The sequence below is a fragment of the Triticum urartu genome, chromosome 1A (genome assembly GCF_056163025.1).
Source record: "Triticum urartu cultivar PI428250 chromosome 1A, HENAU_Tu73, whole genome shotgun sequence".
Classification (NCBI taxonomy): domain Eukaryota; kingdom Viridiplantae; phylum Streptophyta; class Magnoliopsida; order Poales; family Poaceae; genus Triticum; species Triticum urartu.
Window position 1 is genome coordinate 581,929,586 of NC_141873.1, and position 26,844 is coordinate 581,956,429.

The window sequence follows — 26,844 nt, forward strand, 5'->3', positions numbered from 1 at the left end:
ATGGCGGCGCTCGGCGGCATGCTTGCTGCTGCCATCCTCAAGGTGGTGGGTGACCAGATTGGTTCTCTGATCGGAGGTCAGATCGCGCTGCAGATGAATTTGGACAAGGACCTCAAAAAGATGAAGATGGCGCTGGAGTCTGTCAAGGCAGTGCTCAAGGTCGCGGAGAGGCAGTCCATCACAGACGAACTGACGGGTCTTTGGCTGAAGCGGCTCAAGGACTTCTTGTATGAGGTCTCTGACATGATTGATGAGTTCGAAGCAGACACACAGGCCATCGCCCAGCCGTCTGCGTGCAAGGTACGCATTTGTGCAGTAAATTGACGCAGTTCTTTAATTTGTGAGTATGCTACTCTTCTCCTTTTGAGAAACAAGTGCTTTACATCTGCTGCCTCCAGATGAGCTAAGCGGTAGCTTGCTTGGCTACAAAATGAGCTGCCATATAGGTATTCGAAAACAATTTGTAAATAATTAGTTAAACATACTGAGCTATTGAATCTGCTAGTAGATTGTTTGGCTTGATCTTGGCTCTATGATTGTGAACATCTTCGCCAACCCTTTTTTTGACAAATAACGGTTTTTATTGACTCAAAATGAAATATCAAGCAGATACAAACACAATGAGCACACACTCTGCCTCTTCATAGCTAGGATGCACACAGCTAATAAACATGCCTACATCTTTACAACACTTGGTAATCTGTTATCCAGTCTCCACAATAATAATTTGGGCACCAGATCCTTGGATGAACTAGACATGGTTTTGATAGGCCTCAGCCTTCGGGTCAGGCATCTGAAACATCTCCATACCATTTTGTTCTAGCTCCAGTTCTCAGCACATCATTAAAGGTGGTCTTAACCTTGGCCCTTACAGTCGGAGGTTCTTAGAAATAAGAGGATTTGCCTCTTATGTTTTAACAAAATTTTCTGTTGAGTGCTGGCCATTTTGTATTTTACTAACAAAGCAACTGTCTTGCAGTTCTCCTTCAAAAAATATTTGGCGAACATGATCCCTTGTCTCACAATTGGCCCCAACATTACAATGGCCAATAGGATGAAGAACATGAGGGACGACCTGAAGGTCATAACAGATCAACACAAGGAATTCAAGTTAACAGACCACACTAATGCCAATGAGCCAAAGGTGACTGATATACGGGAAACATCATCAACCCTGGAGACAGAAATCACTGGGAGGACTGGGGAGAGAGATATAATATTGGCTTCTTTATCTGAGAGCATGACAAAGGATATCACAATCCTTCCTATATATGGCATTGGAGGCCTTGGCAAGACAACCTTGGCAAAAATGGTTTACAATAGTTCCCAATTCAATGAATACTCTCAAGTGTGGGTTTACGTGTCTCAGACATTTGATTTGATCAAAATTGGGAACTCTATAATATCACAACTATCAGAGAAAGATAAAGAGAGTGGGTACACTGGAAAGCAGATGATCCATAATTCCCTTGAAAAGCTCCTTGCCAACAAGAAGATTCTGATTGTTTTGGATGACCTGTGGGAAGACAACATATCTTAGTTGGAAGAACTGAAATATATGTTAAAAGTTGGGGAGAGCAGTAAGGTGGTTGTTATAGCAACCACACGGAGTGAAGGTATTGCAAAGAAGATGTCTACCATCCAACCATACAAATTAGCACCCTTGACTGATGATATGTGTTGGTTTATTATAAATTTGAATCTAGAGGTGACAAAGAACAATTGGTGGAAATAGGCAAGGTCATTGCAATGAAGTGTGCGGGTGTGGCTTTAGCAGCTAAATCACTTGGACACACGTTGCAATCTATGAAGTCTGGTCAATGGGAATCAGTGAGGGATAGTAATATCTGGACTGCACCTTCTTTGGAAGATACATCTTCTACACAAGTGCTTGCATCACTGAAGTTAAGCTATAGTGTTATGCCTTCATATCTGAAGCTATGCTTTGCCTATTGTGCAATATTTCCAAAAGGTCACAAGATACTTAAAGATGATCTTATTCATCAGTGGGTTTCTCTTGGTTTCTCTACTCGGGAGCTTGGCGAGAGATACATTAATCAGCTTTTGGGCCTTTCTTTTCTTGACCATTTCAAGTCGTCATCGGTGAGTTATGCATACCTTTTATGATTTGTTTTCATTGTTCTTTTGGAACTGGTGTAAGGTAACTCAAGTATAGTTGTAAAGTACACAAACTGACAGATATTGAAATTATAATATAATTCTAAAATTGCTGAGAATGATTTGGAGTACATCACATAATCATTGCTTACAGTGCAGCTTTTCCAAATAACTTCTTGACAATATCTCAATGATTGATACACACAAATGCTAGAGGTTTGCCGCCCCCAATTCGCTCCCTCCCCCACTGCGCTTGTTTTCCCGCGGCTGGTCGCTGGATCCGGTTGAGTTTGGGACTGGTGTTGCAGATCGGGACCGGGGGAAACCCCTGGCCGGCTGGTTCGGCTCGGCATCGACGTCGGCCTTGGGCGACGTTTCCTTCTTGGAGGCGATGTCGTGATCTCCTTCTCCCCACCTCCGTTCCCTTGTTGGCTTTTGATCGCTAGATCAATTCACCGGAGATCAAATCACCCAGGAGCTATGTACAGGCACGTACAAGCTACCAAGCAAGCAGGCTGGCTGCTTGATGGATCCACAGTACACGCATGTTGTGAGCTAGCTTCAACTTGGCGGCCGGCGACTTTTACTACAACGCAACGGATCGTATCGAGCACGATGGAACTTGGCGAACTAAACGATGGATAGCCGCAGGCTCGTATTGAGCCTGTTATTTCTTTATTGCTTCGATGGTCTGATCAGATTACAAGGGGGGGTACATGTATATATACTGCTAAGCTATGTCTAACCCAAACCGACTCGGTACAGGTATCCAACATGGATACGCATACACGCACGGACACGGGATTAACTCTAACATTTACCCCCTAATCATGATGTCCTTACTTCCGACCTGGATCCCACACACGATTGCTCGTAGGCTTTACCCTTAGCATTGCCTTCGTCGTTTCTCGTAGCATTACAGGGATCGTCTTTGCTGTCGTCAGCTCGTCCGTAGCTTGACGCCAGCGCTCCTCCTTGGTCGCGTCTTCAACCTTCACCTGTTCTTCGGTGCTTGGCAGACTGTCTTTTGCATCCTTGAGGGGACATCTTTTGAACCCGAGTGAGACCAATCTTCGGTCTAATTTTGAGTTCCAAGCTCTTGGCGCTTGCTTCAGCCTGTAAAGTGCCTTCTTGAGCTTGTAAACTTTCCCTTCTTCTCCTTTCTTCTCGTAGCCGAGGGGTTGTTCTACGTACACTTCTTCTGTGAGATCGCCGTTGAGGAAAGCGGTTTTAACATCCATGTGATGAACCTTCCAATCCTTTTGTGCTGCCAAGGCTAGGAGCACCCTCACCGTTTCGAGTCGAGCAATCGGTGTAAACACCTCCTCATAGTCAACTCCTTGACGTTATACGTAGCCTTTGCAACGAGTCTTGCCTTGTATTTCATAGTGGCACCCTTCGTGTCCTTCTTTAACTTGTAAACCCACTTCAAACCTATCGCCTTTTGGTTCGGACGTCAGGTTAGTAAAGTCCACGTGCCATTGCTCTCGATCGCCTTCATCTCCTCATCCATGGCGTGCATCCAACTTGAACTTTTGCTCGCCTCTACGAAGTTCGCCGGCTCCTCAACTCCAAGTAAACACAAATTGGAGTACTCAAGCGTAACTGGCTTTGCGTACTTGTAGACTTTCTTGAGGGTCTTGTAGCGACGAGGCCCGGAAGAATCCGTCGTGGCTTGCGAAGGAGGCGACACAAATTGTGTCGGCGTCGATGCACTTGAGGAAGACCGTTGAGTCTCGAGCGTAGTGGATGCCGGATCGTTGACATCCGCATCGTTGACATCCGCGTCGTCGGCGTAGTCGTCGTGACCGTGACTTTCATCTTGATTGTCGTTGTCACTATGCGCCTCGTTGTCGATGTCATTGCCGAGATCTCTACCCGTGTCTTGCGCGTCGTTGTCGCTATCACCTTGCGACCCATGCACGTCGTCATTGGTGTCGGCACCATGATGATCACTATCATTGTGGTCACCTTGGTTGGGCATCTTGCCAACCACCTGCACGTCTTCCCTTGCATCATCATCAGTTGGAAATTCAACTGTGAATATGTTACTGTTTGGAGCATCGTCGGCTGCTGCGCTCCAGTTCCACGCTTGGTTTTCTTCAAACACGACATCGCGTGAAATTCGTAGACGCTTGGTTCGTGGATCGTAGAAGCGGTATGGCTTGGTGCCGGAACTCCTCTCGTATCCGATGAACACCATCTTGGTGCTACGATCGGCAAGCTTGGAGAGATGTGGCTCCGCCGTCTTCACATGCGCCACGCACCCGAACGTCCGTAGATGAGACACATTCGTCTTACGTCCGTAAATTGCTTCATACGGAGTCTTGCCAATCACTGCCTTCGTTGGAGCCCGGTTGAGAAGATAGACCGCCGTCGAGACAGCTTCTCCCCAAAAAGTCCCCGGCAAGTTCTTGCTCTTGAGTAAACTTCTCGCCATGTCAACGACGGTTCGATTGCGTCTTTCAACAACCCCGTTCTGCTGTGGCATATAAGGTGCCGTGAGGAACCTCTTTATGCCAATCTTCTCGCAGTAGTCGTTGAACTCGTTCGACGCAAACTCTCCGCCGCGATCTGTCCGTAGAGCGCGAACCTTCAGCTTGTGTTCCATCTCCGTTGCAGCCTTCAGCTTCTTGAACGCTTCAAACGCCTCATCTTTAGATCGTAGGAGAACGACCCACATGTATCTCGAGTAGTCATCTACCACAAGGAAGAAATACTTCTTTCCTCCGTGAGTTGCTGGGGTGATAGGGCCACATAGATCACCATGGAGCAGCTCGAGTGCATCACTTGCACGATAGGTAGACTGAGCAGGGAACGGCCTGCGGTGCTGTTTTCCAACCAAGCACCCGTCACATACTCGATCAACATGGTCGATAAACGGCATCCCAGATACCATGTCCATCTTCGACATCTTCTTCAAGGCGTAGAAGTTAACGTGTCCAAATCTAGCATGCCATAACCACGAATCATCATCACTCTTGGCGAGCCAACACTCCGGTTGAGATTGATCAAGGTTGAGGATATAGAGCCTGTTCCGCGTGCGATTCACACGCGCTAGCACATTTCAGAGGTTGTCGAAGATCGTCATCACTCCGTTCTCAATATCCACCTTGCATCCATTCTTGTCAAGTTTCCCGACAGAGATGATGTTGTTGCGAAGCCGTGGGATGTAGTACACTCCGGTGAGTATGCGATGTTCTCCTGTTAGACCCTCGAAGAGGACAGAACCTTGCCCACAAATCTCCACATTTGAACCATCACCAAACTTGACCGAGCCTTGAACATCATATTCTAGCTCGAGGAACTTCTCCTTGCACCCCGTCATGTGGTTACTGGCACCCGTGTCGAGATACCACGACACGTTCTGGCTCCCGGATAACTTTGGTGTTACCTTTTTCTCATGAAGTAGCACCTTTCGGTTTGGTTTCACAACCGCTGTTTGGACGAGATCACAAACTTCGGCCATCAGAAGACCTGGACGTTCGTCTTCCTGCTTCGCCAAATTTTCCTTGATCTCCCACTTGTTAGGCTCCGAACAATCCTTCGCAAACACTGGTAGAAAAAGGGCCTATAGTCCCGGTTCGTAAGGGCCTTTAGTCCCGGTTCCGGAACCGGGACTAAAGTGTCGGTACTAATACCTCCCCCCTTTAGTCCCGGTTCAATCCAGAACCGGGACTAAAGGCCCTCCACGTGGGCAGTGCGCAGAGCCCAGTCAGGAGACCCTTTGGTCCCGGTTGGTGGCACCAACCGGGACCAATAGGCATCCACGCGTCAACACTTCTGTGGCTGGGGTTTTTGTTTTTTTTTGAAAGGGGGGGGGGGGGTTGGGGGTTTTGCGGGGTTAATTTAGGTGTTTCATATATTGTGTTAGCTAGTTATAATTAATAGAGAGAAGTGTCCTCTCTTATGTCCGTGCTTGGTCGACGCTATGTACTATACATACGTATATAGAGAGGACTAGACACGCTAGCTAGCTAGTAAGCAAACGAAGGAAACAGAAGATCGTCATGAACATATATGCATATATACAGAGAGAAGTGATATCGACCACCTCTCCTTCTCTGAGAGATTGGTAGAACAACAAGTTTTCGTATATCTATCTGACACTACCGGCTACATATATACAATAATTATCTCTTACAAATATAATCATACGGACTCAGGGTCCACATAGAATTCTCCGTCTTCAGGGATCACGTGGTCAAGAAAGAATGCCGCCAATTCCTCTTGAATTGCTCGCATGCGAGCTGGTGCTAGGAGTTCATCCCGCTTCCGAAACATCTAATTTGAAGAAGGGGGTCAATACATATATATATAAATGAATGAAACTCAACACAAATGATGGTAATAAAATAAAATTGTGAATGTTGTTATTTACGTACTTCATATTGTTCGTTAGAGTACCCGCCCCGCTCACAGGTCGTGTGGCGGATGGACTCGCAGATGTAGTATCCACAGAAATCATTCCCTTGTTCCTGCCACAACCACTTTACAAGAAATAGAGGTCAATCAAACTGATAAGCAAGAATGCTAAATGGTATTGATGAAACTAGCGCTTGAATCACTAGGAGATGCGCGGAACATGCTACTATAGTACTTACTTTCGGGTGTCTAAATTCCAGCTCCTTCGGCAGTCCCGGAACTGTTTTGGTGAATTTTCTCCAAACCCTGCCGGACAAAGAAAACAATTACTTGATATCAGGAAATGAACAAAGTTGTTGATATGGTGGATAATGATCGATTTAACTTACTTCTTGAGGATTTCAGTCATGTCCGCATACTCCTTGGGATCTTTTCGTTTAGAGTCCAAGACGGTTACTACTCCCTGCTCAAGCTTAATCTCTAGGAGAATATAGTGGTAACTGCACACACATGCATAACTCATCAATTACATTACTATAACCTTGACTAATATATAAGGGAAACCGAATACGCACAAGACAGTAACACTCACCTGAAGTTGTAAGGAAAGAGTATTATATCTTTGTTTTGATTTATTACGAACGATCGTAGCAAGCTGGCCTCGGTAGCTGCGGCATGAAGTTTAACCTGAGTTGCATCTATGAGATATGTGTTAATGAACCCAATATCACCGACTTGTCTTTTCTTCAATTCGACGATCTTCAATCTGCATAATATAGTGAGGATGATTATAAATACATGCAATGAAAGAGCTAAGCTATATAGAGAAACTTAATGACAGAAGTAGTACTACTTACAGACAGTAGCAGGCGACCGTTGTTTTATCGAGGGCCAATTGATTGAAAAACTGATAGAACTCCTCAAATGGAACAGGCAACAGATCAATTCCAACGAGGTCATGCTCCGGTTTAACTCTCGCATACAAAGTACTCCTCCCCCCAGAGTCTCTGCAGATTTTCAAGTACCAATCATGCAATCTTCGCATCATCGTTGATAGAGATCTTTCATCTTTGACGAGAGGCTTCCCGTACTCGTATCTTTGTATATGCACGTCCATGGGTTCATAATGTACTTCGTCGGGCAGGTAATCTGCAAGATTGCTATAACCGGGCACCATCCTCGGATCATTATCGACGTTGTGGCTAGGCACCTTGAGCGGGGGGCACGATTGCTTCGCTTGTTCGCCGAGCTGGGCAATTTGTTTCCCAGCTCGTCGTTCTTTCAGCCTTTGATCACTGACAGTACTTCCCGACCGCTCCGCTTCGGCAAATTCTTTTCCAATAATGCGGTCATAGTTTCCTTTCGGCGGATCAGACTTCGGTGGTTTTGTCAGGGCAGCCAGAGTGCGCTTCACTTTCACCCGATCTACCTTCTCCTCCGGAGGTGGATGTTTCTTTGCTTTCACCCCTTCAAAGAATTTCTTCACTTCTTCTCGCGCGATCTCGGCGTTCTCCTCCTGGGTCCTCTCGTATGGTAACTTCTCTGGAGTCTTCAGAGAAGGACCGAATCTGTATGTCCTCCCGCCTCTGGTTGTACTGCTAGACGCCGACCGAGCAGACGTAGCGGTTGTCTTCTTTACTTGCTTAAGCGGCGGAGGAGAAGGACTACGACGCGCCGGAGCAGCTGGAGCGGCGGCAGGTCTCTTCCGCCCTTGCTGACGAGGCGGAGAAGGAGGAGGCTGGCTGCTCGGGCGCGTCGGCGCAGGCGGAGAAGGAGGCGGAGTGCCGCCACGCGCCGGAGAAGGAGCCGGCCGAGGGCCCTGATCGTCACTCGCCGGAGGAGGAGGCGGTGGGGGCGAAGTGCCCTGACTCGCCGGAGGAGGAGGAGGAGGCGGAGGCGTCCAGTTCGAAAGGTTGATGAGCTCCTTCCGCCATAGGCATGGAGTCTTCAAAGCAGACCCCAGCCGAGTCTCCCCTTCACCGGTAGGGTGGTCAAGCTGGAGGTCCTCAAATCCCTCCGTTATCTCATCCACCATCACCCTAGCATATCCTTCTGGAATCGGCCGGCAGTGAAAAGTTGCACCGGGTTCAGTAGGAAAAACAGAGCCAACAGCCGCCTTGACCTTCAAATTCATCCATTGCGTCATAAGGTGGCAATTTTGAGACTCCGTGATAGCATCCACGGGATCGCTGGCAGGAGCCGTCAAGGCATGCTCTGGCTGAAGCAGCTCGGTGGAAGCCACGCTGCTTCTGCGCTGAGATGGCGGGGTAGCTTCGGGGGAGGCTTCGGCAGTACGTTTGCTGTGATTTGCTTCTCGTTCCTCTATCGCGTCCACCCTTGCTTGCAGCGCCTGCATTTGGGTCTGCTGCACTTTTTTCCTCCTCTCATGGGATTTGTAACCGCCTGCGTCCGGAAACCCACCTTCCACGGAATGGAGCCTGGCGTGCCTCGTGTCCGTCCAGGGTGCTCAGGATTCCCGAGGGCCATTGTGAGCTCATCGTTCTCTCTGTCTGGAAAGAACGTCCCTTCCTGCGCTGCTTCGATATACTGCTTAAGCTTACTGACTGGTATGTCCATTTGATCGTTCGTCCAAATGCACTTCCCTGTTTCAGGGTCCAGGGTTCCGCCAGCCCCGAAGAACCAAGTCCGGCAACGGTCTGGCCAGTTATTTGTCTCTGGTTCGATCCCTTTATGAACCAGATCATTCTCACTCTTGGACCACTTAGGCCGGGCTACGAGGTAGCCACCTGACCTCGTGCGATGGTGAAGCTTCTTCTTCGCAGCATTTTGCTTGTTTGTCGCCGACATCTTCTTACTCTTTTCTGATGTCTTGTGGGCCACAAATGCGGGCCAGTGATCTCTGATCTTCTCATATCTGCCCTTGAATTCTGGTGTCTCATTATTTTCGACAAACTTATTCAGCTCTTTCTTCCACCTCCTGAATAGTTCTGCCATCCTCTTCAGAGCAAAAGACTTGATTAATTTCTCTTTAACTGGGTTCTCTAGATTATCCTCAGGCGGTAGGGTGAAATTTGACTTCAGCTCAGTCCAAAGATCATTTTTCTGCATATCATTGACATAAGACACCTCAGGGTCTTCTGTAGCCGGCTTAAACCATTGCTGGATGCTTATCGGGATCTTGTCCCTAACCAGAACCCCGCACTGAGCAACAAATGCGCTCTTTGTCCGGAGGGGTTCAATAGGTTGGCCGTCGGGCGCGATTGCTATGATCTCAAACTTTTCATCCGAGCTCAACTTTTTCTTCGGGCCTCGTCTCTTTACCGAAGTTGTGCTCGATTCAGAGGGCTAGAAAAAAGAACAAAGACTTAATTAATATGTGTACATACTAAAACAATGAATGCATCAATCAGCTAGTCAGCATAGGCTTAACTAATATATATACCTGGCCGGACTCGGTTCGGTCACCGAAGCCGTCATCACGGTCTCCTTGCACCGGCATTGGGTCACCGGAGCCGTCCTCATGTTCTTCTTCTTGCACCGGCATTAGGTCACCGTAGCCAGCTTGTTCACCCTCTCCTTCCAGACCATCGGTTTCGTTGAGAAACAACGAGATGGCATCACTTCCTTCTGCGATTATGTCCCTCAACAACGCTTCTTTTGTTGCTTTGTCTAGGGCGGTGTCCATAGTTTCTACAAATATTTACAACATGGCAATTATTATTCAAACATGACAGATGGATATATTAGTGCCAAACGTAGAACTAGCTACCTAATCATAGTAAGCTATTGGGAGGGGGTATATATCGACAACGACGACACTACATCATGTCCGAGAGGATCGCCGAGGGGTCGGGAGGTTGCCTAGTGTCAAAGGATTCAACAAAACCATGTCTTCATCATTAGGCGAAAGTAACATGTGCATGATGGTACGAAGCTCTTCAAAGTTGTTCTGGAACGGAGTCCCAGATAGGATAATTCGCTTTTTGGTACAAAGTTCAGCAAGAGCCTTCCGAATATTGCTATTTGGAAGGCCTTTGCTGAATTCGTACCAAAAAGTGGATTATTCTATCCGGGACTCCATTCCAGAATAACTTTGCAGAACTTCGTACCAACATGCCCTGGTTACTTCCGGCTAATGATGAAGGCATGGATTTCTTCAATACTTTGACACTAGGAAACCTCTCTCTACTTCCAGCTAATAAGAAGAAGAAGAAGAAGAAGAAGAAGAAGAAGAAGAAAAGAAGAAAAATTTTCTTCTTCTTATTTATTTCTCCTCTTCTTTTCGGTAGAGGAAACCCTAAATAGCTAGCAAGTATCGTGGGTGTGAGATACATGTGGCCTTCGGTGTCGGACACTACATCCACGTCCCACAAGTGACGTGGGCGTCGAAGCCCGCGCCACTTGTGGGATGTGGGTGTAGTGTCCGACACCGACGGTACATGTATCTCACACCGACGATACTTTCTATTTAGGGTTTCTCCTCTACCGCTCCTCGACCTCTCGACGACCCTCGTTCCCGATAAAATAAAGAGGAAGACGAAGAAGAAAAAAGAAGAAAAGAAAGAATAGAGGAGAAGACTTCCTCTTCTTCCTCTCCTCTTCTTCTCCCTCTTCTTCCCCTTCTTTTTTCTTCTTCTTATTTATTTATCCTCTTCTTCCTCTCCTCTTCTTCTTCTTATTTAGTTCTCTCGACCCCTCATCCCTCTCTCGACCCCTCGATGACCCTCGTCCCTAATAACATATTTTTTCTCCCCTCGACACCTCTCGACCTCTCGTCCCACTCTCGACCCCTCATCATCATCTATCACCCCCTCGTTTTCTTTAGCATATATCCATGAACAAAATAGAGGAGAAGATCGAAGAAAAAAAAGAAGCCTTCCTCTTCTTATTTTCCTTTTTCCACTCCTTCCTTTTCTTCTTCTTCTTCTTCTTCCTTCTTCCTCTTTTCTTCCTTTTCCTTATTTTACTTTTTCCTCTACACTAACCTAAAATCGATATCTACTAATTAACAACCTAAATAAAAAAATGAATACATATATGAAAAAAAAATCATATAAAAAAAACATTTTTGACATATTTAGCATATTCTGATCCATAGTTCAAAATTTTCAAATTTCATTCAAATGAAATTTGAATCGGATTCAAATAACTTGTTGAAAACCTATTCTAAACCTCTCCAAAAATTCTGAAATTTTGCCATCGCCTTTGTCTTGCATCAATACCTCACCACAATTTTTTAAAAAAAATTCCAAAAATGCCCAAAGCCATCTAGCATTTCATCAAACACCTTCTATATGGACAAAAAAATTCCTCCTGTTCCAAAAAATTCAGAAAAGTGGACAGCGCGTTGCTGCTGCTCCACTTCTCCTCTCCTCTACTTCTCCTCGGGCGCTCGGGGCCGGCGGAGCAGGGGCGGAGCAAGGGCGCAGGGGCGGAGCCGGGGCGCTCGGGCGGCGGCGACCATGGAGCAGGGGCGGAGTAAGGGCGCTCGGGCGCAAGAGTGGCACTCGAGAGGGGGGCTCACTTTGAGGGGGGCGGCGACGGCTGGAGTCCGGCGATGAGGACGGCGGGCTCGGGGCGGCACGCGGTGACGGGGACGGTAGCCGGGGCGGCGGGCGTCGGGCAAGGGGCCGGCGCGGGCGACGGCGAGGGCGGGACGGGGCGGTGCGCGTCGGGGCAGGGACGAGGGCGACGGCGACGGGGGCGGGCCGGGGCGGCGCGTGTCGTGGGCGACGGCGACGATGGGCGCGGGCGACGACGACGATAGGGGTGGGCGGCGTCGGGGCAGCCTGGCGGCGTCAGGGGCGGCAACTGCAAGATGAGAATGAAAAATTCCAAAGTGTGGCCTTATATAGAAGAGGCTTTGGTCTCGGTTCGTGGCCGCAACCGGGACTAAAGGTGGGCATTAGTCCCGGTTGGTGCCACGAACCGAGACCAATGGCCTCTTTTCGGCAGCCCAAAGGGCGGGAAGCGAAGCCCATTGGTCCCGGTTGGTGGCACCAACCGGGACTAAAGGGGGGCAATGGTCACGGCTGGTGCCACCAACCGGGACCAATGCCACCGTTAGTCCCGGTTGGTGCCACCAACCGGGACCAATACCCTTGTGCTGCCCCACGCCCATAAGTTTAGTCCCACATCGCTAGTTGACAGCGCCCAACACCAGTTTATAAGCTCTGCTGCCTCCTCCCTCTCGAACTCCTCTGAACTGCAGGCCTATGGGCCTAATTTGACACTGCTTTGCCTGTGGGCCTATTGGGCCTTCTGCGGGCCTGAATCCTGGCCCATGTAGGGTTTCTAGTCGTATTCAGGCCGTGGAGGCCCAGTAGGTGGCATTTTTTTTGTTTTTTCTTTTTTATTTCTACATTTTTTTGGTTTTTTATTTTTTTTATTTCTACTTAAAACTAAATACTTACAGTTTTTTAGTGATTTCTTTTTGCTTTTAGGTCACAAAAATTATAAACTTTCTGTTAGTGCCATTTGTTTTAAATTTTAAATAGTTTAAATTTGAATTTTTAAAAATTTGTGTGAATCACTAGTTTATGAATAACTTTACTATAAAATTAGAATTTTTTTTCTATTTATTTTTTATTTCTACTTAAAACTAAATACTTAGAGTTTTTTAGTGATTTCTTTTTTGCTTTTAGGTCACAAAAATTATAAACTTTCTATTAGTGCCATTAGTTTTAAATTTTAAATAGTTTAAATTTGAATTTTTAAAAATTTGTGTGAATCACTAGTTTATGAATAACTTTAATATAAAATTAGAATTTTTTTTCTTCTTTGCTATTTATTTTTTATTTATACTTACAATTAAATACTTATAGTTTGATTTTAGGTCACACAAATTATATTCTTTTTGCTATTGAAGAATATTATAGTTTTATTTTAGTTGATCATAACATAATATTTTAATTGATTGTTTTTATTTTCATAAAAGTTTTGTAGTTCATTTTGTTTGCTATTAATTCATTCTTTGAGCTAAATGACTCTGAAATTGGAAAGCATTTCAAAATGAACTCTGGAAAGGTTGAAAGTTGGCATGGTCTCATCATTTCACCCACATAGCATGTTCCAAAAAGTAGAGAGGGTTACGACAAAATTTGATGCACTTCATGTACAAAATGGACAATCACTTTCGAAGTATCAAAGTTTCAAACCATAAGACATGAAAGCATTTCAAATGAACTCTGAAAAAGTTGAAAGTTGGGATGATATCATAATTTCACCCACATAGCATTTGCTTATTGCGGGAGAAAGTCTTCACTTTTTCTTCGCTTGTGTCATTTGCTTATTGCGCCGTAACCATGGATAATCTTCATTCTTTATCAGGATGCTTGGGTCAGCCTTGACATTGAAGGGAGGAATTTCATGAAACTTTTCATAATCTTCAGACATGTCTGTCTTGCCGTCCACTCCCAGGATGTCCCTTTTTCCTGAAAGAACTATGTAGCGCTTTGGCTCATCGTATGATGTATTCGCTTCCTTATCTTTTCTTTTTCTCGGTTTGGTAGACATGTCCTTCACATAGATAACCTGTGCCACATCATTGGCTAGGACGAACGGTTCGTCAGTGTACCCAAGATTTTTCAGATCCACTATTGTCATTCCGTACTGTGGGTCTACCTGTACCCCGCCGCCTAACAGATTGACCCATTTGCACTTAAACAAAGGGACCTTAAAATCAGGTCCGTAGTCAAGTTCCCATATGTCCACTATGTAACCATAATATGTGTCCTTTCCGCTCTCGGTTGCTGCATCAAAGCGGACACCGCTGTTTTGGTTGGTGCTCTTTTGATTTTGGGCGATCGTGTAAAATGTATTCCCATTTATCTCGTATCCTTTGTAAGTCAATACAGTCAAAGATGGTCCCCTGGACAACAAGTACAACTCATCACAAACAGTGTTGTCACCTCTGAGACGTGTTTCCAACCAACTGCTGAAAGTCCTGATGTGTTCACATGTAATCCAGTCGTCGCACTGCTCCGGGTGTTTGGAGCGCAGACTGTTCTTGTGTTCATCGACATACGGGGTCACCAAGGTAGAGTTCTGTAGAACTGTGTAGTGTGCTTGAGACCAAGAATATCCGTCCCTACATATTATTGAGTCTCTTCCAAGAGTGCCTTTTCCAGTTAGTCTCCCCTCATACCGCGATTTAGGGAGACCTATCTTGTTAAGGCCAGGAATGAAGTCAACACAAAACCCGATAACATCCTCTGTTTGATGGCCCATGGAGATGCTTCCTTCTGGCCTAGCGCGGTTACGGACATATTTCTTTAGGACTCCCATGAACCTCTCAAAGGGGAACATATTGTGTAGAAATACGGGCCCCAGGATGACAATCTCGTCGACTAGATGAACTAGGACGTGCGTCATGATATTGAAGAAGGATGGTGGGAACACCAGCTCGAAACTGACAAGACATTGTGCCACATCACTCCTTAGCCTTGGTACGATTTCTGGATCGATCACCTTCTGAGAGATTGCATTGAGGAATGCACATAGCTTCACAATGGCTAATCGGACGTTTTCCGGTAGAAGCCCCCTCAATGCAACCGGAAGCAGTTGCATCATAATCACGTGTCAGTCATGAGACTTTAGGTTCTGAAACTTTTTCTCTGGCATATTTATTATTCCCTTTATATTCGACGAGAAGCCAGTCGTGACCTTCATACTGAGCAGGCATTCAAAGAAGATTTCTTTCTCTTCTTTTGTAAGAGCGTAGCTGGCAGGACCTTTATACTGCTTCGGAGGCATGCCGTCTTTTTCGTGCAAATGTTGCAGGTCCTCTCGTGCCTCAGGTGTATCTTTTGTCTTCCCATACACGCCCAAGAAGCCTAGTAGGTTCACGCAAAGGTTCTTCGTCATGTGCATCACGTCGATTGAGGAGCAGACCTCTAGGTCTTTCCAGTAGGGTAGGTCCCAAAATATAGATTTCTTCTTCCACATGGGTGCGTGTCCCTCAGCGTCATTCGGAACAGCTAGTCCACCGGGACCCTTTCCAAAGATTACGTAGTGTAAATCATTGACCATAGCAAGCACGTGATCACCGGTGCGCATGGCGGGCTTCTTCCGGTGATCTGCCTCGCCTTTGAAATGCTTGCCTTTCTTTCGACATTGATGGTTGGTCGGAATAAATCGACGATGGCCCAGGTACACATTCTTCCTGCATTTGTCCAGGTATATACTTTTAGTGTCATCTAAACAGTGCGTGCATGCGTGGTATCCTTTGTTTGTCTGTCCTGAAAGGTTACTGAGAGCGGGCCAATCGTTGATGGTCACGAACAGCAACGCCTTAAGGTTAAATTCCTCATGTCTGTGCTCATCCCACGTACGTACACCGTTTCCATTCCACAGCTGTAAAAGTTCTTCAACTAATGGCCTTAGGTACACATCAATTTCGTTGCCGGGTTGCTTAGGGCCTTGGATGAGAACTGGCATCATAATGAACTTCCGCTTCATGCACATCCAAGGAGGAAGGTTATACATACATAGAGTCACGGGCCAGGTGCTGTGATTGCTGCTCTGCTCCCCGAAAGGATTAATGCCATCCGCGCTTAAAGCAAACCATACATTCCTTGGGTCCTTTGCAAACTCATCCCGGTACTTTCTCTCGATTTTTCTCCACTGCGACCCGTTAGCGGGTGCTCTCAACTTCCCATCTTTCGTTCGGTTCTCACTGTGCCATCGCATCAACTTGGCATGCTCTTCGTTTCTGAACAGATGTTTCAACCGTGGTATTATAGGAGCATACCACATCACCTTCGTAGGAACCCTCTTCCTGAGGGGCTCGCCATCAACATCACCAGGGTCATCTCGTCTGATCTTATACCGCAACACACCGCATACCGGGCATGCGTTCAGATCCTTGTATGCACCGTGGTAGAGGATGCAGTCATTAGGGCATGCATGTATCTTCTCCACCTCCAATCCTAGAGGGCATACAACCTTCTTTGCTGCGTATGTACTGTCAGGCAATTCGTTATCCTTTGGAAGCTTCTTCTTCAATATTTTCAGTAGCTTCTCAAATCCTTTGTCAGCCACAGCATTCTCTGCCTTCCACTGCAGCAATTCCAGTACGGTACCGAGCTTTGTGTTGCCATCTTCGCAATTGGGGTATAACCCTTTTTTGTGATCCTCTAACATGCGATCGAACTTCAGCTTCTCCTTTTGACTAATGCATTGCGTCCTTGCATCGACAATGACCCGGCGGAGATCATCATCATCAGGCACATCGTCTGGTTCCTCTTGATCTTCAGCAGCTTCACCCGTGGCAGCATCATTGGGCACATCGTCTGGTTCCTCTTGATCTTCACCAGCTCCCCCCGTTGCAGCATCACCGTATTCAGGGGGCACATAGTTGTCATCGTACTCTTCTTCTTTGCCGTCTTCCATCATAACCCCTATTTCTCCGTGCCTCATCCAAACATTATAGTATGGCATGAAACCCTTGTAAAGCAGGTGGGAGTGAAGGATTTTCCGGTTAGAGTAAGACCTCGTATTCCCACATTCAGTGCATGGACAACACATAAAACCATTCTGCTTGTTTGCCTCAGCCGCATCGAGAAACTCATGCACGCCCTTAATGTACTCGCGGGTGTGTCTGTCACCGTACATCCATTGCCGGTTCATCTGTGCGTGCATTATATAAAATTAAGTGTCCAAATTAATAGAAGTGTACAAATCTCGAGGAAAATGGAGCTTGAAGGTCGAGCTTCGAGAGGAGAAAGCTTAAGTAGTGTGGCTCGGGCATTCCATCGAACACCTCATGTGCATAGGAGGTGAGCTAGAGCACCACAAAGCCCTCTCCCCCTCGGCCAGAAAAAACAGAGCACTGTGCTCTGCTCTTGCGCGAGGGGGTATATATAGGCACCTCATTGGTCCCGGTTGGTGGCATGAACCGGGACTAAAGGGGAGCCTTTGGTCCCGGTTCAAGCCACCAACCGGGACCAATGGTGGTGGGCCAGGAGCGAGGCCCATTGGTCCCGGTTCATCCCACCAACCGGGACCAAAAGGTCCAGATGAACCGGGACCAATGGCCCACGTGGCCCGGCCGGCCCCCTGGGCTCACGAACCGGGACCAATGCCCACATTGGTCCCGGTTCTAGACTGAACTGGGACTAATGGGCTGAGCCGGCCTGGACCATAGCCCTGTTTTCTACTAGTGAAAGTGACCCATCTCATTGCAGTTATAGCACTTGACCTCGGACATATCCAAGTTCCTTGGCTTTCGCTCTTTAGATCGGTCCGCCTTACCACGACCTTGTGGCTTGCCTTTTCCTTTGCCTTCTTCGGTTTGTCCGCCGCACTTTGCGTTGCTTGAGCCTTCACCAACGTTGCGCCTTCCTTTGCTACTTGGGGACTCCCAATCCGCGCGCAAGTACATGAGTTGGTCGCTACCTCCTCCTTTGCCTTTCCGACAGCCACGAGCATTCTCTTCCCATGTCCGCAAGCGTCCGATCGCCTCCGTTATGCTCATGTCGTCGATGTCGTAAAGCTGCTCGAGCGTGCCGATGATGTACGTGAATTTATCAGTCACCGAACTGAAAAACTTCTCCACAATCTCGGTCTCCTCGAGCTTCGCACCAAGCGCGCGGATCTCTTCCACCAAAGTAGTCAGACGCATGGCATAGTCGTTCACCGATTCAGTTTCCTCCATCTGCAACTTGTGAAATTGGCGCTTCAACACTTGTGCCCGAGCCTTCGTGACGCGATCTTCTCCGATCCTCATCTCTTTGAGTGCGTTCCACGCCTCTCTTGCTGTCTCGAACTCCGCCAATGTCATCAGCACGGAATCCGGCACAGACTGGGCTATGGCGGCCATGGCACCTTCGTCGCACTCCTGGTCGACGTCGTTGTCCGTTATGGCCTCCCACACTCGAAGGGTTCGGAGAATAATCTTCATCTTGACCGCCCACATGCCATAGTTGGCGTCAGTGAGCATCGGGTACTGGATGGAGATGTTGCGATGCGCCTGAACGTTGGCGCCGCCCGTTCCACCACCACTAGTCGCTGACTTGCCGCCCTTCTTCACCTTGTCGCCGTTTTTGTTTGCCTTGGAACCACCGTTGCCGGACTTGACCGACTCCTTGTCGCTGTCCGTCATCGTAGATCGTAGATCGTCGAGGCTCTAGATACCAATTGTTGGCTTTTGATCGCTAGATCAATTCACCGGAGATCAAATCACCCAGGAGCTATGTACAGGCACGTACAAGCTAGCTAGCAAGCAAGCAGGCTGGCTGCTTGATGGATCCACAGTACACGCACGTTCTGAGCTAGCTTCAACTTGGCGGCCGGCGACTTTTACTACAACGCAACGGATCGTATCGAGCACGATGGAACTTGGCGAACTAAACGATGGATAGCCGCAGGCTCGTATCGAGCCTGTTATTTCTTTATTGCTTCGATGGTCTGATCAGATTACAAGGGGGGGGGTACATGTATATATACTGCTAAGCTATGTCTAACCCAAACCGACTCGGTACAGGTATCCTACATGGATACGCATACACGCACGGACACGGGATTAACTCTCACATCCCTCTCCCAGGTGAAAACCCAAAATCTGGCAGGATTGGGCAGCGGCGGCGCCGTGTGTGTCGTTCCCTCCATGGAGGTGTTGCCTGGGGAGTGTGGATTCGGGCGTAGGGTTGCTGAAGGTGGGGTTTTTGGCCGGCAGCAAGTGCAGTGCCTCTTGCTGTCCCGCTGTCCGCCTCTCTGTTGTTGCTCGGCGGCTTTCCTGCAGCCTTCAGACGTTCTTGGCGCGTGATGGTGTGGCCGGTCTGGTGTGTCCCAGCGGCATTTCTCCTATGTCTTTGGCGCCTGAGGGTTGCGGTCATCGGTTTATGCTAGTAGTGCCCTTTCTTATCTTAGTACCTCTTGTAACTAGCTCTCCAATGTGTTGTAAGTTCAGAGTGCCCCCTTGTATCTTTTGGGATTTTCTTGTTGTTCGTTTTTGTGTTGTTTGTATGCTTGGAGATGTCCTAGCGTAGGTGGTGGTCGTCATTTGGCGTCATGGTGGCGTTGATGGCGGAGGAGCCTGCCAAGGTTGGCACCTCAATCTGCTTGGAGATGAACCAGTGGAAGATGGTGGAGACGACACCTGTGAGTGCGTCAGACCGGTTTATGCCCCAGACCCAGTATGTGGCTAGGCTGGGGATTCCGGCTTTCGATGTTAGGATTAGGTGAGTGGTCTGGGTAGTGGCCCAGCTAGCACCCCTTCATCATATGGATAGGAGTAGCGGCATATGTTGCCTAGATGGTGGATTCAGGCTTATTGTTGTAACACTTTGTAAGGTCCACGAGAATAATCAATAAAGTGGCCGTATGCATCTCCCAGATGCAGAGGTCGGGGGTCATCCTCCTTTTCTAAAAAAAAGTCTGACACTGCTGAATGGTTTTGTTGCAGACTTTTGAGCTATATGATGAAGATGTTATATTGTTGACCATGCATTACCTGGTGCATGATTTAGCAAGATCTGTCATGGAGGATGAAATTATTTTTGTTGGCAATATCAATAATGCTGAAGGAAGCCGCTACCACTATGCATTGCTAGATGATTGTAGCAAGCCATTGGGATCAGACTTATCCAAGATAAGGGCATTGCGTTTTATGGGTTGTGACAAATATAAACTTCATGATGACGCATTTTCATCTGCCAAGTCTTTGCGTGTCTTGGACTTAAGTGAGTGCACCATACATAAGCTGGCATACTGTATTGGTGACCTGAAGCAATTAAGATATCTTAACACTCCAAGAGTCCAAGATGCAAAGATTCCAGACAGTATCACCAAGCTCTCAAAATTGATTTATCTGAATCTTCATGGATCTCCTACAATCTTAGCATTACCAGAGTCAATTGGAGAAATTGAGAGTCTAATGTATCTTGATTTGTCAAGTTGTTCGGGAATTACAAAACTACCAGAATCATTCAGGAGGCTACAAAAATTGGTTCATTTGGACTTATCAAATTGCTCATCTGTGGAAGGAATATCAGTGTTCTTGGAGAGTCTCACAGAGCTAGAGTATTTGAACTTATCATACTGCCCAAATATCGGAGATATACCAGAAGTTCTGGGCGGCCTATCCAAACTGCAGTATTTAAACTTATCAAACAGCTCATATCTTCAATGTGGTAAAGAAGCAGAATTTTTGGGTGCCCTCACAAAAATCGAGTATTTGAACTTATCTTCAAGGGAATGTGGACTCAAAAAGCTCCCTGAATCTTTGTGCGGATTCAGTCAACTCAAGTACTTAAACTTATCAGGTTGGTGAGATATGGAAAAATTGCCAAGATTATTTGGGAGTCTGAAGAATCTGCTCCATCTTGACTTATCACGTTGTTATGTGGTTGATGGTGTACATGAAGCTTTGGTTGGTCTTACCAGTCTGCAATATTTGAATTTAAAAGAAACACACGTCAGTTCCTTGCCAGATGATCTGACAAAGCTCCGGTATTTAAATCTATCTGAACTAAGAAACATACCAGTAGATTCCTGGGATGAACCGAACAGACATGAATTCAGTTTTCGCTCCACGGAAATCTTGGACTGTCTCGTCAACCATATATGCAGAATTAATCTTTCAGATCTAGAGCATTTGGACTTGTCTAGAAATTATTGTATGGAAAAATTACCTGAAAATATTTCTAGCCTGACAAAACTGCACACATTGGACCTCTCGGGATGCAAATATTTGGAGAAAATACCTGGAGGTATATGTACAGTTGGTAGCTTGAAGTTTCTTTATTTAGATAATTGTTATTGTCTTGCTGAAATATCTCAACTCGGTAGCAGTGCAATATCGTTACCACACTTTGTGGTGCGTGCTGGTAATGATGGATCTAGCAGCAATCTTGTCCTGCTAAAGCCCACAGATCCTTTTCAGCTGGACATAAGTAAACTTGAAAATGTGAAGTCTGCAGGAGAGGCACATAGTATAAAATTAATGAAAAAGCAAAGCATTCGGGAGTTGAAACTGGAGTGGACTCAAGGTGTTGACAGATTTGTGGATGACAAAATGTTGCTGGAAAAACTTGTGCCACCAAGGACATTGAGGAAGTTGGAGATAAGTGGTTATAACAGTGTCGTCTTTCCAGGCTGGGTAGTGGGACAACTACCAAACCTGGACTCGCTGGTTCTCAGAGATATGCCAAATCTGGAAGAGTGGGACGCTTCATACTCCACCGGTGGGGAGAAGGTGTTAAAAGGAGTAGAGATTGCCCCATGCTAAGGATGAAAGGGCCTCTGCCTAAATCTAAAGAGTGGGAGATAAGATGCAGTAATAATGTGTTATCATCATGGGATGAGTGCATTGAGTCACACACCAGTGCTTCCTCAACTTCTCCAGTAACTACTATGGTGTCAGTTAGAGACTGCAAGGGGCCTCACCAATGGAGGTGGCTTCAATACTTCCCTGGACTCCCTTATTTGTCTATTGACAATTGTGGCGATCTAACCGGCTCACCAGAGATCATCCAACTACTATCCTCTTTGGAGGGACTATACCTAGAAGACGAACACATGGAAGAACTGCCAATATGGTTGGGTGAGCTCCCATCTCTAAAGAATCTGCATATACGGAATAGCAATGGTGTAAAGGAGTTGAATGAGAACATGAAGCAACTCACAAAGCTTGAATCACTGGAACTGTATTTCTGCAAAAGCATATCTGCAGTGCCACATTGGCTAGGCGAATTGACCTCTCTCAAGAAACTTTGGATACATAACAATGAAGACTTGAGGTCTTTGCCGGCAAGCATACAACAACTCACCAGCCTCCAGGAAATGGTAGTTATTAACTGCAATGCATTAGAACACGTGGTTGCTGAATCAGAGGAGGGAAAGGTGAAGCTCACTAACAACCAACAAAGGGAATCTGCCTTGCCCACATCTCTAAAGAGTTTTCATCTGAGTGGATGTGATGGTATCAAGTCTTTTCCTGAGGGAATACATCAACTCACTAACCTACAGGACCTAAAAATAAAGAGGTGCCCGGGACTAAAGCAATGGTGTGAATTAGAGAAGACCAAGACCTTTCTGGCTGGCATAGAAAAGAAGGTATGTGTCCTGCCAAGCCCTTTGTCATACTAATCTTATTCTGATATGCTTCATCTTTTGTTTTCATGGTATTCAGTCTTGCATTTCTTATTGGGTTGTTTCATGCATAAATGCAGAGATATCCATCTACTTGGATATGCAATTTCCCTTTTGTTTAAAAGCGCCTTGTTTTGCAAAATATAATAATAGTGCAAAGACAAGTAGTCTAATTTCTAGAGTATGTCTACTGAAAGTGTACCGTTACCAATGTAAAGATGGACACAATAAGTGTCTTGGGAATTTGTTTGCAGTGCAGGCCAGTGCGTTACACTTTTCTTCTTGATCTGAACAAAACATCTTACTTGTGTATATTGAACCTGCACTTATCATTCATATCAACTAGAATTGAATCTAATCAAATAATTTCCACCATTCGTTTTACAGACGATTGTGTTCTAGACAGTGCATGCATATACTGCACAACCAGGTTGCAACCTGAATCAACCTGCAAGATTTTGTTCTGGGTGATTTAAATTGTTGGAGTTGAAGAAGGACCTGAAATTACAAGCCATGGTCGTTTGCAAGACCTGCAGCATGTGACTTTGAAGCTGCAGGCCATCGCCTGTACTAGTGTTTTGTTCTACAGGTTCTCGAAACTCAATGTAGTCCTCTCCCCCACCCTTTCTACTTTGTGCTTAGTTTGCAGGTATATGTTCCCTGCTCCTTTCACCGCCTCTCTGTTTTTGTTTCTTTGACCAAACGGAAGATTGCAGTACTTGTAACGTCTGTGATTTCCATTTTTCGGTCCTGGTGAGCGTGGTGGGTACTCGCTTGCGTTGAGCATGCCTAACACTTGTAATCTGTTGCCAGTTTGTCTGTCAGCAAACTACTTTAGTCTTTACAGTCTTACTCGGCGTTAGCACCCAAAGCAGAGTCAGCTGCATGGTTGCAGGCCTGAATTAACCAGAGTCTTACTCTCTACAAGGTTTTGTTGTGTGGATGTTGGTGTTCTTGTTGGTTTGGGCTTGGTAGGTTTAGGTGTGATGTATTCTCTGTATGGGCCGAGCATCCTTTGTCTCTCTGCTCCGGGCATCATGTTCACGTCTGCTTGTGTTCGTGTCATGTGTTTTACCCCTATCTGTACTCATTCTACCCCTTCTATCAATGCAATGATATGCAAACTTTGTGTATTCGTGGAAAAATCAACCGACAAGGTTTTGTTGTGTGGATGATGTTGATGTTAGATGTGTATGGCCCTTTTTGATTTATCCCCATTGTATAAGGGGTCTCTTGCACTTTACCATACACATGTATATTTATTGGCCTTTGGCCCTCCTGTGAATGTAGTTGCTGATTATCCAACATGGTATCCGATGCCAGGCTAGCCCCTCCCTCCCGCACGATGCAACTCCGTGCGCCTCGTTCCTAGCCTGCTCGTCTCCGGCCGTCCGACCGTTGTCTCTCCGGCCCGGCCAATAGGTCACCGTCTCGCCTGGCCACCTTGCCCGGCCGTCGCTCCGTCCGGCCGCTGTCCCGTCTCGCCGCCCCGTCCGAGCGCCGTTCCGCTCGCCCGCTGCTCTGTATGGCCTCCCCCTCGTCCCATCTCGCCCGGCTGTGGCCGCTGCCTTGTCCGGCAGCCGCGGGAGCTGCTGGCCCAGCCGTTCCTCCCGGCCGGCCCTCTCATCCCGCTGCTGTGGGTGCTGCGAGCGCTTCTGGCCCTGCCGGCTCTAGATCCAATCTGGGGATCGATCCAGGCTGCTACGGGCGCTGCCGGCTCTCGATCTAGTTTGGATTAATCCCGCTTGCGTCTCCGCCGCTGGTTAGCGCCGCCACGTGCGCTTCTGCCCGTCTCCCTCGATCCAGAATCGGGGGTCCTGGCTCGAGCGGGTGAGCCTCATCCCCGATCCAGATCCGTTGACTGCAAAAAAAGGCAGAAGGAGGGATATCTCAGTATGTCATCTCGGGCTATGTGACTGTTCCTCGCTGTTCGGTGATCTTCGATGGCACCAACTATGCTGAGTTTGTGGGCTCCATGCGCATCCATATGCATGGACTTCTTCTGTGGGGTGTTCTCTCTGGCGAGGTCCCTTGTTCGCCATGTCCTGTTGCGACAGTGGCCCCAATTTCACCCGTGCCGCCGGTCCTTGCTGTTGATGCTTCTCAGGCTGACCGGGATGCCGCCAAGGCCCTAGATGGTGCTGCGGTTGATGCCTATGATCAGCAGGTATCCGCTTATTCAGATGCTCTTTCTGTGTACCATGATGACCTGTCTGCTTACACTCAGTGGTGCAATGATGATGCTCGAGCTGCTGCTGTTCTCACTGCGAGTGTCCTCCCTCAGTTTGCTTCGGAGTTCATGGGACTTGGCACATTTGCAACGATGTGTTCTACTGGTCTTACCTCTGTCAGCGCTATCAGCCCTCTGGTGATGCTCTCTACCTCTCTGTGGTGCGTCAGGAGCACGCACTCCAGCAAGGTGATTCTTCTGTTGATGAGTTCTATTCACAGTGCTCTGCCATCTGGCGCCAGCTTGACTCTCTTCGGAAAGTTGTTTGTGGAACATGCCATTGCTGTCAGACTACTCGGTCTGATCTGGAGTTTCAGAGGGTTCATGAGTTCTTATCTCGTCTCCGGTCTGAGTTTGAGCCTCGACAGGCGCACCTGCTTGCTCGTGGTCGTGTTCCTATTTCGGAGGTCCTTGCCGAGCTTCGTGCTGAGGAGACCCGCTTTCGCTCTGCTGGGTTGCTTTTGGTTCCGTCAGTATTGGCCGCCCGAGCTCCTGTGTCGTCTGCTTGCCTCACCGCTCCGCCGCTCCCGCCTACTCCTCCAGGGGGGGGGGGTGAGCCGTCCTCCTTATGCTGAGAAGGGCACGTCGCGCCGTGACACTTTCTGTGGTTACTGCTCCCGGTCAGGTCATCCAGAGTCTGATTGTCGCCAGAAGAAGCGAGACCAGAGGCGCTCCTCTTCCAGCGGGACTCCCGTGTCTTCCTCGACTCCGTCATTCACTAACCAGGACATTGTACGCCTCAAGTGTCTACTTGCTTCCTCCGGCTCCTCATCGACTGGTTCTGCTGCAGCTGTGACTGCATCCCCTTCTTCACCATCGCCGGCATCTTCACAGTCAGGTACATCTTCGTGGGTTCTGGATTCTGGAGCTTCCTTTCATATGTCTTCTGATTCTTCCACGCTGTCTTCTCTCCGACCTCTTGATTCGCCTGTTAATGTTCTTACTGCCGATGGCACACCTCTTCCTGTTGCTAGTCATGGTATTCTTTTCACTCCATCTTTTTCTGTTCCGAGTGTTTCACATGTTCCTCGCCTTACCATGAATCTTTTTTCTGCTACCCAACTTACTGATTCTGGTTGTCATGTCATTCTTGATACCGACTCTTGCTCCATTCAGGATCGTCGCACCAAGGCTTTGGTTGGTGCTCGCCCCGGCACCGTGAGTCAGAGGGCCTTTGGGAGGTTGACTGGCTTTGTGTTCCTTCCGCTGCCACCACTTCTGCCAGCTCTCATGCTCTTGCTGCCTCTTCGTTTGCATCCTTCCAGCAGTCGCATCATCGCCTTGGTCACATCTGTGGCTCTCGCTTGTCTTCTTTAGTTCATCAGGGCCTCTTAGGGTCTGTATCTGGAGATGTCTCCTTACATTGTAATGGTTGCAGACTTGGCAAACAGACTCAGTTACCTTATCCTACTAGTGAGTCTGTATCTCAGCGTCCTTTTGACTTAGTTCATTCTGATGTCTGGGGTCCTGCTCCCTTTGATTCGAAAGGTGATCATCACTACTATGTTTTGTTTATTGATGATTTCTCTTGCTACACTTGGCTCTACTTCATGAAATCTCGTAGCGAGGTTCTCCCTATATACAAATGTTTTGTTGCCATGGTTCACACCCAGTTTGCCACGCCCATTCGTACTTTTCGGGCTGACTCCGCTGGAGATTATATCTCTCAGCTGTTGCGTGGTTTTCTTGCGGAACAGGGTACTCTTGCCCAGTTCTCTTGTCCTGGTGCTCATGCTCAGAATGGTGTTGCCGAACGAAAGCATCGTCATTTGCTTGAGACGGCTCATGCGCTGATGATTGATGCTTCCCTTCCACCCCATTTTTGGGCTGAGGCTGTTTCCGCATCCACCTATCTCATCAACATTCAGCCATCGACTGCTCTGCAGGGTGGTATTACTATGGAGTGTCTCACTGTTCGCTCTCCTGACTACTCAGCTCTTCGTATGTTTGGATGCGTGTGCTATGTTCTTCTTGACCCCCGTGAATGCACCAAACTGACTGCTCAGTCGGTTGAGTGTGTTTTCCTTGGCTACAGTGATGAGCACAAGGGCTATCGATGTTGGGATCCTGTGGGTCGT

At 47.4% G+C, this 26,844-nt stretch overlaps 1 long non-coding RNA gene and 1 pseudogene across 1 annotated transcript; one reads left to right on the top strand and one right to left on the bottom strand.

Annotated features, from left to right (window-relative positions):
* LOC147993061 (uncharacterized) lies at positions 1-25,341 on the top strand (annotated as a pseudogene).
* Positions 6,882-7,588, bottom strand: LOC147993062 (uncharacterized). The gene is made up of 3 exons (XR_015615443.1): positions 7,341-7,588; positions 7,076-7,249; positions 6,882-6,983 (listed from the first exon to the last, which is right to left on the bottom strand). It is a non-coding gene; the product is annotated as an uncharacterized LOC147993062 (long non-coding RNA).
* Positions 25,342-26,844: the final 1,503 nt, after the last annotated feature.